Genomic DNA, 13,556 nt, shown 5'->3' with positions numbered 1-13,556 from the left:
TGGTATAATCTTCAAAGACCCCAATAACTAGGAAGAGCCTAGCTCCCAAAGTTTCCAGAATCTCCCAAAGTAACATCATCAACCAGTTGGGGACCAAACATTCAACACATGAGCCTGTGGGAGGCATTTCAGATTAAAACCATAACGTACAGAAGAAGGGACTTAGCTTTAAGTAGTCATTGAGAGTTTCGAACCAATAGGCAGCTCTGTCTCTTTAACAGTAGAAATTCTAATTTCGTTGACTGAGCATGGAATATGGGAATAGAATTTTGTTTTAGGCTTTCCTGGCATCCCTAGTGGGTAACCATGCTGAGAATATTTAGTCTTCCAACATCGTTCTATACATTAACTTCCAACCAGCAGGATGAGTAATGGAAGAAAGAAATCCAAAGACCATCTGAGAAGTAAGTATCAGACAAACCTGTAAGTACTTTACATCACATTTGACTCTATCTATCAGTCACAAATCAGTTAAATGGCCACACTTTACCCCAAGAGCAGCTGGGGAATGTAGTCCAGGTGAGTGTCCAGGACTACAAAGTAAAATGTGTTTGATGGATATTTAGCTAGTATCTCCACATTTAGAACTATTTCTGTCTCCGAAGTAGAACCTTAGACTTTGATAACCTTAAACCTTGATAAAGTATCTCATTTTTATTATTTATCATTAAATGTCAGATAATCTTGTATGTTTATGGGATACAAGGTGATGTTTTGATCTATGTCTATAGTATAAAAAGTTAATCAAGCTAATTAACATATCTATCACCTCGTCAATTTATCATCTTTTGTGATGAGAATGTCAAACATCTCTTTCAATAATTTTGAAATATACAATGTTTTTATTAACTGTAGTCATGATGCAATGTGACAGATCACCAAAAGCTATTCCTTCAGTTTGACTAAAACTTTGTACCCTTTGATCAATGTCTTTTTATTTCCCTTACCCTCCTCCTCCTAGCCTTTAGTAACTGTCTCCTGTCTCTTTCTAGAAGATTGACTTGCAAAGATTTCACCTACATGTGAAATTATCTCTCTTTTTCTTTTCTTTTTTTTTTTTTTTTAGTGAAAAAGGTCATGGAATCTGAGGGAGTGGAATCTAGACATCTCTGGTTATAGCATGGCCCTCTGCTGAGACTGTCTGACTGGTAGATTATCAATGGTGTTATGTTCATTCATCCTTAAGATGAGATAGGGTGTAGCTAAAAAACTGATGGGTATTTGAAGGGCCATAGCAGAACTGGGAGAGAAAAGTTACCTAGAACATATTAGAGACAATACTGCTCAGCAGAACAGATCTCAGGAAAGGAGAAACAACTCTAAGAAGAGCAAGGATGAGAAAGGCCAGGGCTTCAAGTCAGACACACATCCTGCCTTTAGGGGTTCCTAGGCTCTTAGAGAGGCAATCAAAAATGTTCACAGGTCCATGGGGGGATGCCAACTGAATGGATTCACAGATGTGACAGACGACCTTGCTGTGATGATGAGGAAAGAAAGCGTGTGTGGGGGCCTAGGGAAAGAGAGGCTACAGAATAAGTCCATGCCCAGGTTGGCTCACTTTCATGTGTAAAGCACCGTTAAGTTTCTCAAGAACTCAATTCAGGAAGGAAACTGAAGGCATTCTGAAAGCTTCTGTAACCAAACCCCGAGCCAAAGTCAGGACCTGACTAGACAGCCTTGGTTGGGCTTTTGCATCTGAAAGCAGGCTTATTGTAACTGCAGAGACCCAGAGATAGCCAGTGTCTGGAGAGCTCTGTGAGGACTGACCTGAAGGTGGGCCACCCTCAGCTGGGCAAGTATCTTATTAGTTCAGGCCACTGGAGCAAATGATCTCAGAGTGGAATGCTAAAGAATAAATATTTATTTCTCATGCTTCTAGAGTCTGGGCAGCCAAGATCAGGGTGCCAATTTGGTCAGGTTCTTCGTGAGGGCACTTTTCCTGATTTGCAGATGGTTACTTCTTGTTTGATGTGCTGTAGCAGAGTGGGGAGGGGCAGAAAGAGAGAGACAGAGACTGAGACAGGAGACAGAGAGAAAGAGAGTCTGATTTCCCTTTCCCTTATTTTCTTGTGGTGCTGGAGACTGACCCCCGGGCCTTGTTGACAGTGGGCAAGCACGCTGTCCTCTTATAAGGGTACTGCTAACCAGCAGAACTCTACCCTCAGGAGCTCATTGAATCTGTCATTTTAGGACAGGAAGAAAGATGATGCACACAAGAGTTGGACAGTGATGTGCCTCCTTCTACCCAATTCAAGGTATCAACCAGAGACAAAGCCAAGGATGGGAGAGGGAATGGGGGTTGCTGAGGTGTTTTGTGGCCAGATCATCTTGTCTTTTTACCAGATTGAGATGAACAGTCAGAAAAGTGCATCAATCACCAATGTACAGTGTCGTAAGATTTCACAAACTCAACACACCTGACCTCAGCACATAGACCAAGAACTTGGAGTAGACCCACTCTCACTTTGCAGTGACAAAAGACCCACTGTAAACAGCATAAAGGAAAAGTACTTTTGCTATTCTGTATCAAGGGGTTCTGTCGTGGTCGCCTGCCCACCTACACTTCAGGAGTCTAACAGCAGAAGTGTGTGACAGTGGACTTGCTTCCCCTCATAGCACAGAGTGAGGAAGGGACTGGGGACCTGCTGTAACCTCCAAAGGCCTGTCACCAGTGATCTGCTTCTTCTTCTAGCTGGGCCTCAGCACCTAAAGTTTCCAGAGCATCTGACAATTAGCACTACCAGCTGTGGACCAAGCAGTCCTAACAGAGGCCTTCGGGGGACACTTCAGATTCCATTGGTAAGCAGTGCGGTCCCAGAAATCGCCTTGCATTCTCTCCCTTTCACAGCTTACGGCCAACAGTGGCCCACGTTCTGCCTTCTAACAGTATAATGCTAATTTTACTGGATCCAAAATGTTGCATCAGTGAGTCATAGAGTACATACTCCTTCACGTCTGACTGCTCTCGATCAGACTGTTTGTGAGAGTCATCTGTATCGTTGCATCTAATTGGAGGTTGTTGGTTCCCGTTGCTGATACTGCTCCATTGTGTGACTATGACATGCCTTATTTATCTCTTCTTCTGTAGATAGGCATTTGAATTGTTTCCAGGATTTTCTTTTTTTTCCTTTTTTACTATTATGACTATTTTTATATGTGTTCTCTTAGCAAACCTGGGCATGCATTTCGGTTGAGTAGAGACGTAGGAGTAGAATAGCTAGATCAAGGGGAATGCGTGTCTTCTCTCTCAGTAGATGCTTGCAAACAATTTGTTCAAATATATACCACTAAGACACTTTGGAGAGTCAGTGATGTTGCCTACTTAGCAAACTACATATCGGAGTAACAAAATTAAACACGGACTGTCCCAAGACAACCTGTCTCTGCATTCCTGAGAGGCCTAATGCTCTGTATCCCTGGCCATTTCCTGTAAGGCCTACCTATGGAGGGGAGGGGAATAGCTCACATTTGGGGATCTGAAGTGTTCTTGCAAGAACATGCATTCTAGAAAGTACAAAGGCTTCAGATATCCTGGCAACTAAAACCCATAAGCTAGCACCTTTCCCTAGCAAAGAAGGGATACTGGCTACTACCCTCTGCCTCGGCTCTTCTGTCATGTGTAAATATTCTCCCAAACCTTCCCAAGGCTTCCTCACACAAGTCAGTTGCAACTCTTTGGCAGGTCCCTGAACTGCATGGCTAGAAAATTACATGCCGTGCACATCTGCAGCGAGGAACACGAGGCATTCTAGGGGAGATTTATTGCCTCCCTTCCCTCCTCCTTTTGGAAGGTTTCTGGATGCCGTTCTCTGTGTATAGCATGTGCCTCCGGCTTATCACTACGGTAAGTATAAAAGCAATTAATTTTCCCCCTTTTGGAAAGCGGAAGTTTTAACCGCACTTGAATACCATTTGCATTTCTGATTTCTATCAAGTTTACACTTCCAGCAAAGAGAGTCCTGCTGATATAATTTGTTTTTTTTTTTTTTTTAATTGCATATTCTCTGGCAGGAAGCCGCTCCTTTTGCCTCCAAAGCAGAAAACACGTACACAGAGAGAAGTACAGAGCATTCAGCCTCTGCTGCAGGTCCACTCACCTTCTTGGCACAAGGGAGGCCAGGACAGGTGTGGGAATTCCGAGCAGGGCCTCACCTGTGTTTCTGTCTCCGTGTCCACACATGCTGAGCTTGTGCAAAGCAGTTGCCCTAAGTGGGGAAGGTGAGCAGTCTTCAAGAAGTGCATCTTTGTTGTTTGCTGCCATTGGCTCTTCCGGTCAGAGACGTTTTATAAAGGCACAACAGACTGATTGCTTGCTTGCTGTTATTCACTGGCACGTTTTCCGCTTCTCTGCTTCCAGGTCAGTATTTATCCTTACAGAATACTTATGCCAGGAGGCACCAGGGGAACTTGTGACCTGGTCATTTCCTTGTGTTGTAGGTGAGGAGACTATGGCCAATTACATCACGGTTCCGGTTCCGCATCCTTCACCCCGCTTTGTGGTGAAGGCACATCATAGTTGGAGTATATTTCCCTGCCTTTTGGGAGAGGTGTGACCGTGTAACTTCCTTCTGCTGTTGGTGGGGCCTTGGGCTTTTCCCCTGCTTCATGGTGCCTCTGATATTCCACAGGACAGTTGTCTTAGACCATTTGTGTTGTTATAACAGAATACCTGAGACTGGGTCTTATAGAAAAATGGGGATCTAGTTCTCTGGTGGCTCTGAAAACCGAGGAGTCCAAGACAGAGACTCCAACCTCTGCTGTGCACTTCTGTCATGGCAGAAAAAAGGAGGAAGGTAAGAGAGGCAAATTGTCCTCGTATGGCAGAATAGCAGAAAACAGTGCAATCACTCCCATGAGCACTTTCGAGAGCAACACGAGTCAGTCCACTTATGAAAGCCGAGCCTTGCAAGGCACACACTCCCCAGAGGGCCGCCAGCTCCCAGCACTGCTGCTTAGGAGATGCAGTGTCTAGCATGTGAATTTAGGGAAGGACTGGACATGTAAGCCACAACACCTGCCTGGCCTATTTGTCTGAGGAGGAACATGAAGAGGCACAGGCAGAGCAGAATCGTTTCAACCAAGCCCCTGATCGGAAGCCAAAGACCCGAAGCCCAGACTCTCTTAGTCCCATCCCTGCCACCCACCAGATGTGTGGTACCATTTGTTACTCTTGTGTATTGCTGATTCTTTGGGTACTATTTTTACATGCCACAGCCAACCAATACAGACCCGGCAGCCCCGAGAGGAAACGTGGCTCACCCAGTTTCACACCCCTGGCTTGTTGTGTCGAAAGCAAGATTAGAACCTGTGGCTCCATCCTCGGCCCTGCAGGAGTTACCCCAAGATTTTCACACACATGTGAAAGATACCATGTGGTTGTAGGTCTTGCAGCTCTTAGGAAATATAGCTTGTAAAAACTCGTTGAGAGAAAACAGATGAAACTTTACATGGCTCCGGGGATTAATAATGTAACGGGGATTGTTCCACTTCTGCTTTGAAGTGAATCTGAACTGGCTGTTCCACCCCTCTCCTCCTCCTCTCCCATAGCTGTGGAGTTCCCCAGGAGGAAGGCTTTAATGGCTTGGGAGCTGCTCCAAATAGTATCTGCGAGAACCAGAGCCGGAGTAGCCCTAGAGACCAACAATGACTGGCCCTTTCCTAGACAAGCAGGAAGCTCCAGCCTCAGCCCCAGCCCCAGCACTCCCGGATCCATGACAGCCCAGGCAAGAAGCATATGGAAGATGCTGGAGGTGTTAGGTGCCCCCATACCATGCCTCCCTGCCTCCAAAGAGGGAAAGCGCACCTGCAGAACTCTGCCTGCTTGTACTCAGGAGTGCCAGTCAGACTGTGAGGAGGTGAACTTAGGGAAGCAAAGAGCCCCTCCCCCGTCCCCATGAAAAATCCCCTCACAGCCTCTCTATGAGTCACCACAGACTGACCTATGTCTCCTCGGCCTACAGAGAAGAACTGCTGGGCATTGGCTAGCTGACAGGATTTCTGAATGTTGTACTCTTCTTGATTAGTGAAGGCCGTGTCTTCATAACTCTGGAGCTTTTACCACGCTAAAGGAAACTATCTTTTTGTTTGACTTTGTGTTGTTTTGTAACGGGGTCCTATGTATGTAGCTCAGGCTAGCCTTGAACTCATTATGTACTGGAGGACGACCCTAACTCTTGATCCTCCTGCCTTTACCTCCTAAGTGCCAGAATTACAAGTGCAAGCCAGTGCTCAACAACACACTGTCTTGATACAATCTTGGGATTCGGCTAGAGTAAGAGGAAAGCCACCTGCTGCCATATAATTACAGACATTCAAGGTTTAATCAAGCTGGGTGTGGGTGGCCTACGCCTTAATCCCAGCACTTGGGAGGCAGACACAGGCAGATCTCTATGAGTTTGAGGCCAGCCTGGTCTACACAGCAAGTTCCAGGCCAGCCAGGGCTACACTGAGCTTTGTAAAGATTTGATCAAGATCTATCTCTGTTTGGTATTATAAGTTCAAAGGACAGGGAGAGCATATTGTCACTGTTCCTTGTTGCATGGCCAGACACATAAGGAGCATCACTATATGGGTGAATGAATGAATTTTAGAATAAGTAAACACAGCTGGTCTGAGAAAGAGCATTTTTGCATAACTGGCCGCTGTGGTTCAGCATATCAGGCCTGGGCCTCTGGGCCCTTTGGCATCTGGTGAAGGTCCCCCTGCTCCTCCCCATGGCACCATGCCACACTAAACTTGTCTCAACAAGCAGTTACTGCTAAGCTAACATCTCTATCACCCCGGCCTCCCTGGTGACTAGAGGATACTGGGGACACTGGGGACTGTGGCAGCTGGAGCAAGTGATCGCATCCTCCTGCCCCAGCCCCACCCCCAATCTGCTGGCAGAAGTTGGTGTGTGCTGGCAGCCCCTGCTGCTGTTTGGAACCAAAGCTGCTCACTGTCATTCCTGGTGCCAGCTGGGCCGCCGAGCAAAGTCACCAATGCATAGGGGAGTCCAAACTGTCAGGGGCCACCAACTGCCTGGGACAGGGCAGAGAGACTGACAGGTCGTGTCTAATAAGAACATCACATGGCCATTTAACCTTGTTTACTGCTAGGACAGGGTGTCTGAGGCCAGTTCTGGGAGGGCAAAAGAAAAAGAGCTGCCGCCCCCTCCTCCCCCTCCTCCCCCTCCCATGCTTCTTACTCCCCTACTCCAAGGCAAGTGCCTGAAGCAGGCTGAAACTAGGCACAAGGGAAGCTGGTTAGCCTTGGGAGATGATCCTGCAAAGCAGAGGGGAGGTTGCTTGGAGACTGAGCCAGGTCAGGGAGAAGAGTCAATTGGGGGTGTACTAAGGAGCTGCAGACATTTGCTGGGGCTCGGGCATTTGTTCTCTTGGGAAGCTTCTGAAGGGCAATGGAAGAGTAGAATATGTACTCCTGTCTTGTCCCCTCTTCTTAATGTATAGACTTCCTTGCATTTCCAAATCGTGCTGATGTTGAGCTAAGTAAGCTTCCAGGGTGCTGCAACCAGCCCTCAAGTGGGCAAGCTGAGAGACACGGGTTCTTGAAGGGGAGGAGATGTAGTGCCCTCCAGAACTGTCCAATGAGAAGCTTTGAACCTGGGTGGCTCTGTAGAATACGGGTGTGGCCTCAACAGGTTCTGTATATTTTCTTTACAAATGGCCTAGAATTAGAAGAAGATGTGGATCCCAGGTCTCTTGCACTTAACTGTAAGATCTTTTATGTTAACTCAGCCTCTGTTTTTTCCACTCAGGAAAACAAAAGGTCCTGTCAATGAAACTTTGAGGGATTGTTTGGGGAATCAAATTACAACAGAGAACCAAATACACAGTGTTTTATGTTAATATGAAATCCTGGTTCTTTCATTTGTCCAAAAAGCTACTGCATTGCTTTCCTGTCAATACACTCTCATAGAGGGTTTCCAAGGCTACAAGCTGTCAAAGGCCCTTGAAAATACTAAAAGTACAATACAGTTTGAGATGCGAGTATGTCAATGAGTCCAGATGTTCTTCCAGGTAAATTTGGTCTCGTGGAAAGGAAGATTACCATGACCTCATTCAAACAATTCTTCCCATACTTGGATGGCCCTACTTAAGCCTCAATTACTGATCTCCCCTCTTCTCAATCTCCTCCCTCACATATCTCCTAGCTCCTTGGGGTGATGCTAATAAGTTCTCTGCCTCCTCAGTTCCTAATTATATTAGTTAAGGTAATGCTGGCTGCTGTAACTTACAGACCTTCACAGCTCTGGGCTTATAATGAAAACGTTTCATTCTTATGCGGCAAGCAGGCACCATGAACCTAATTGTTTTGAATCCATCTGCCTATTCAGTGATCCAAGAATCCAGATGCCCTCCGTTGTGAACCACTGTCATCTTCAGCAGGAAATTCTTGTTGGAGTTCTCTATTTTCAGTAAATTGGAGAGGGGTAAAACTGTGGAAGATCAAGCATCTGAATATGGACAAAGTCTTGTGCTACTGTGTATCACCATTCCACTAGAACTCAGTTGTCGTGGCCACATTTAGCTGCAAAAGAAGCTGAAAATCATGGACTACCTTAGTGACCAGGCAAAACAGAAAGTGGCTTTGGTGACCAGACAGTAACACTGACATAACCTTTAGATTTATAGGATCAGTTGTTAGAGTTTGGATTGTCACTGTCTCCTCAAGGCTCATATGTTGATGGCTTGGTCACTAGTCTGTGGTGCTACTGGAAAGTGCTGGGATCTTTAGAATATGGGGCCTATGGGAAGAAGTTATGTCACCGAGGTCAGGTCCTTCAAGGAGATGCTGTAACTGCAGCCTCCACCCCACACCTGCTTATCAACTTTCTTTTTTTAAAAATTTTATTTATTTATTATGTATACAATGTTCTGCCTGCATGTGTGCCTGAAGGCCAGAAGAGGGCACCAGATCTCATTATAGATGGTTGTGAGCCACCATGTGGTTGCTGGGAATTGAACTCAGAATCTGTGGAAGAGCAGCCAGTGCTCTTAACCTCTGAGCCATCTCTCCAGCACCCCTGCTTATCAACTTTCATGAGGTCTACTTTAATACATACTCCCCTGCCCCATGCTGCTCTGTCTTGCCATGGTCCCAAAGCAAGGAGACCCACTAATCATTGGCTGGTATCTCTAAAACTGGGGGTATCTAACCTTCTGACATTGCAGTAGTGCCATCTACAAATGTGTTGGGCAACATTCATGGCTGTCTTGGGGCACATGTGGCCTGTGGGCACACAGATTGGACATGTCCCTCTAAAACAGTATTCCAAAATAAGTCTTCCCTCATTTTGAGTTGATTACCTCAAATATCTTCTCATAATGCCCAAAACCTAACACAACAAAGAAGAGCCGGATCACATGGGAGTTCAGCAAATCAGAAAGCATTTCCAGACAGAAAGTCAACAGAAAAAAGATAAGTCAGAAAAAAAAGGACCCCACAGAGACCATAGTCAGAGAAGTTCACAGTTGATCTTCCTGTTGCCTGTCCATGTTCCCATGCAACCCTCCCATCTACACTGCTCAAACACAAAACTTTCTCCCCAAAGCCATGGGTTCACATGCTTTTGTGCCTTTTTCTTATATTTCTTCTTTTACCCAAGGTCTCTCCCAGCTTCATTTAGCGGGTCCACCATATGTCTGCCCCAGTCCAACCAGGCTCATGCTAGTCAAGCTCTTGTCGCACCCCCTCCCTGGAACTCTGGGCTGGTTCCCCAGTTATGTTTAATCAACAGATCACAGTGATAGTGGCAATTGGACAGTTCCAGGCCTAACACATAAGACCGCCAGGCAGTTTCTGCTCCTGTGTTCTGGGGATCCTGAGTCACCCATTTAAGAAGTCTGGCGGCCGTGCTAGACAGAACACATGACAGAACTATGTGGAAAGGCAGAGACTCCAAGACCACTTGGAGAGAGAAAAGCTTGGCTGAATCCAGTCTCCAGCCAAACTGCTAGCTGAATTTAGCTGCAAGAGGGATTATTAGAAAGGCCAGCAGAAGAGTCACCCAGCTGATCTCAGCCTGGACTGGAGAAGGATTAGCAAATAAAATGTTGTTTCAAGCCATTACATTTGGGGTGATTTGTTAGGCAGTAGTAGAAACATGATGGAATGTCCTTCAAGTTTCATGCCAACCTTAAACATAATCTGTTCTCCCCTCTACCTCTCTATCATCCTTGTTATGGTTTGGATATAAAATGACCCCATAAGCTCGTGTTTGAAGGCTTGGTCCCCAACCGATGGTGCTATTTGAGGAGGTTGTGGAACCTTGGAAGATAGGGCCTAGCTGGAAGAAGGCCTTGAGGATTATGGTCCAGCCCCACTTCCAGCCTTGTTCTCTGCTTCCTGTTTGGTCATGAGGTGAATGTGCCATAAGCTCCTATTGCCACAGAGCAAAGCACTCTCCCATGCTGTCCCCACCATGATGGACTACATACGCTGCCACCATAAGCCAGAATAAACCTCTCCTCCCTACGTTGCTTCTGTAAGGTATTTTTGTTACAGAAAGTAACGAATACAGTTCTCTTAGCATGGTTAGAAACCTTTCTTTTTGATGCTCATCTCAGATCCCGTAGATACTAAACATACATCTGTTTCATTATCTCTGACTCTAGATTCCATCATTTACGTTCCCATTCCTTTGCTTGAAAGGGCTGAACACTTTTCACAAACTTGAACCAAGCCTTCTTTCTGTGTTTGGCATGCTGAATTCATAGCAGTAGGTGCTCCAAAATACTTTCTGAAGCAATCAGTCATCATTTCTAATTGGTTCACAAACTGGAATACGGGTTTCATCTAAGAGAGAGAGCCCAAGAGAACAAGAAGGTATGTTTTTCACCTAAAAATTTGTAAATATGGCTCAGAGCAGTTCTGTATGAGAGAATTGTGTTGGGTAATTGGATTCGCTTTTCTCAAACTCTGCATGGAGACACTGACAAGCTACCAACTGCATTTTGAAGATGTCTTTAGAACCAGGCTTCTGCCAATGGGCTACAATCCTGAGAGGTTTGGAAGAGGATAGAGAGGCAGAGTCCATCTGCCTAAGGCAGTTGACATGGCCGGGTAGACCAGCCATGACTGCTGGCAGCAAGTGGACTCCAGTCTATTTAGTTATTAGTTTTTATGGATGTATGTGATAGGATACACAGTGAAAACCAAAGTTCTCTGATCTCTACGTTATAACTATATAGAGATGTTGCAAGATCCTGAAGGACTGAAAAATACCACTGCCCTTTGTCTGATGATGGTTGAGAGGCCTGGCAACCAAGCACAAGAGAATGTTTTAAACAAGAAACAGTATGGCCGAAGGATGGGATAACCTCATGTAACAAGGAAGGCCATTCTAAGGATGTCTCAGGGGGTGTCCTTATAACAGGAACCATATACTTGTAACCCAAAGTTTCAACTCAACATACCATCTGAAGGAGTTGGACAACATGAATGCAATACTAAATCCAGAGCAGGGAATCTCTCTACCTAGACACGAGTAATAAAAATAAATCCAGGCTAAAATTCCAACAATAGGTTGTGGTGTGCTCCACACTATCCAGTCAACCACATTTTACAAGATGGCACTTATAAAGCTTAAAGTGGAGCATGTTGGTTTGCCGATGACATATTTACCCCAGGGGACAGAAGGTAAAATGGAGTTTAATCTGTTTTCATAACAGGGAAGGGGAGGAAAAAGTAGAAGGGAAAAGGCTGATTGACTCTGATCCTCGCCTGCGTGGGATCTGTGCAAACATTGGAAGCACCACAATGGCATAGTGATTTAGGACCTTTCACATTCAAGATATCTGGGTTCAAATCTCAACTCAACCATCCACATTATTTAACCAAAGACACATTAATTATCCACACTGAACCTCAATTTCAAGTTGAGAAATGAAGACACAAATATTATTTCCCTCATAAGGTTACTGTAATGACAAAATACACCATTATCTTTGGAAGCACAAAATGCCTGGTACAAAGCAAATGTTCAAAAATGATAGCCATTCACCAGTGCAGGGTACAGAATAATCAAAAGCCAGTCTAAAGCAATTTGCTCACATTGTTAGCATTTGAATTTTTTGAATGATATAAAAGGGATACTTAGATAGAATTAAGATGTATCCACAATACCATCTAGGAAAGAGTGATACTTATTTCCAGTGACTGACAACAGTAAAATATTTGAATATTATTTATTAAGGTTGACAATATGCTAGATTGTGTCTGAAGCACTTTGTATACACAAAATCATTGCATCTTCTCAGCGTTGCTACACAGTAGATGCTGCTGTTCTCCTCACAGACGGAGAGATTCAGGGCTCAGAAGGACTAAACAACTTGCTCTGGGTCACACAGCTGGTAGCCTGCCACGTTCTAACTTGAGCCCAGTCATTCTGGCTAAGCAGTAATCTACTATCCTCATCAAATGGCTCTCTTTTGCACAGCATTCCAGGAGGACTGCAAGATCCGAACTTATTTGTAAGCATGAATTGTTCTGTTATTAAAGAACTTACAAGGGAGACTGGGAAAAGAAATATATTGCTCGTGCAAGTAAATATTTACATACACCAAAATATTTATGTCCATATATGTGAGTGCTGCTTTCCGCAGGGGGAGAAGGAAACGTGTAAATATTTACTCGCTGGAAATAGCTGACAAGTAGTTAGGAAATAAGAATATTTATACTGTGCATTGCTTTTGTGTTGTCCAATTGTTTCATCTGGAGTCCATGCACTAATTTCCAAGTTGGACAAACGATACAAGATTCTTGAACTTGTAAATTCAGGGCTGCTTTTGGAGATCCCTAATATGGACATGAAACCAACCCCTAAGCAAAGCAAGTCCCAATTTTCCTAAACTCCATTTTCTACAAAGGCACATTATTTTTTAAGATGCTTTGCTCCTTTCCTGGAAGACTAACTCTTAGGCCAAAATTGAAGGCTCAGTCTTTATGTTCCAAGCCCCACACTGTGGGTTCCAGCTGGGATGCATGCTCTGGGGGGTACTTCTGGGCTAACAGTTGGAAGTTATTAGGGAGCAGGTCAAATACTGAACTGGCTGGATAAACGCCCAGATTGGTGATAACCCACAGACAGAGCCAAAGATTGGAAAATGTTTAAGTTTTTTTTACATGCATAGTGGAATTATGAAAGAAATTATAACAAAATGAAACCCCAATGTGTGTGTGTGTGTGTATTATGAAAATATAAATTTATGATATAGAACCTAGTATATTGGCCACTCATGCTGGTACTTTCTCATGTCATTGTGTTTGACCCTGATTTATCAAGAGTTCTTTATAAACTGTATTTACTACAGCTGCAAATAACACAAAATCTCCATGCACTTTATGTAAATGGCAAAAGATTTGTTTTCTTATGTAATAAGGAGTTTCAAAGTGGAGTTATGCTGGGGTTGATAATTCAGTGGTTCATACCTGCTGTTCATGTCTCATTTCCTTCTGTCTTTCCTTGTGTGTTCCTGGTGTATTGTCTTGTCCTGGGCAAGATTGTCTTATGGTGGCCAGAATAAAATTCATCTGCAAATAACACAAAGTCAAAC

General features: G+C 44.5%; 1 long non-coding RNA gene across 2 annotated transcripts; it reads left to right on the top strand.

The window, feature by feature from the left end:
* The first annotated feature begins 272 nt into the window (after nucleotides 1-272).
* LOC131899798 (uncharacterized) lies at nucleotides 273-4,351 on the top strand. 2 transcript variants are annotated; one of them, XR_009376125.1, is made up of 5 exons: nucleotides 273-404; nucleotides 2,191-2,255; nucleotides 2,693-2,799; nucleotides 3,683-3,844; nucleotides 4,012-4,351. It is a non-coding gene; the product is annotated as an uncharacterized LOC131899798 (long non-coding RNA). The 2 variants fall into 2 exon arrangements; XR_009376126.1 differs by having other exon boundaries at nucleotides 2,344-2,799.
* Nucleotides 4,352-13,556: the final 9,205 nt, after the last annotated feature.

The sequence above is a fragment of the Peromyscus eremicus genome, chromosome X, assembly GCF_949786415.1.
Source record: "Peromyscus eremicus chromosome X, PerEre_H2_v1, whole genome shotgun sequence".
Classification (NCBI taxonomy): Eukaryota; Metazoa; Chordata; class Mammalia; order Rodentia; family Cricetidae; genus Peromyscus; species Peromyscus eremicus.
Note: the sequence above shows the minus strand (reverse complement) of the source record. Positions and strands in the feature narration are given on the sequence as shown.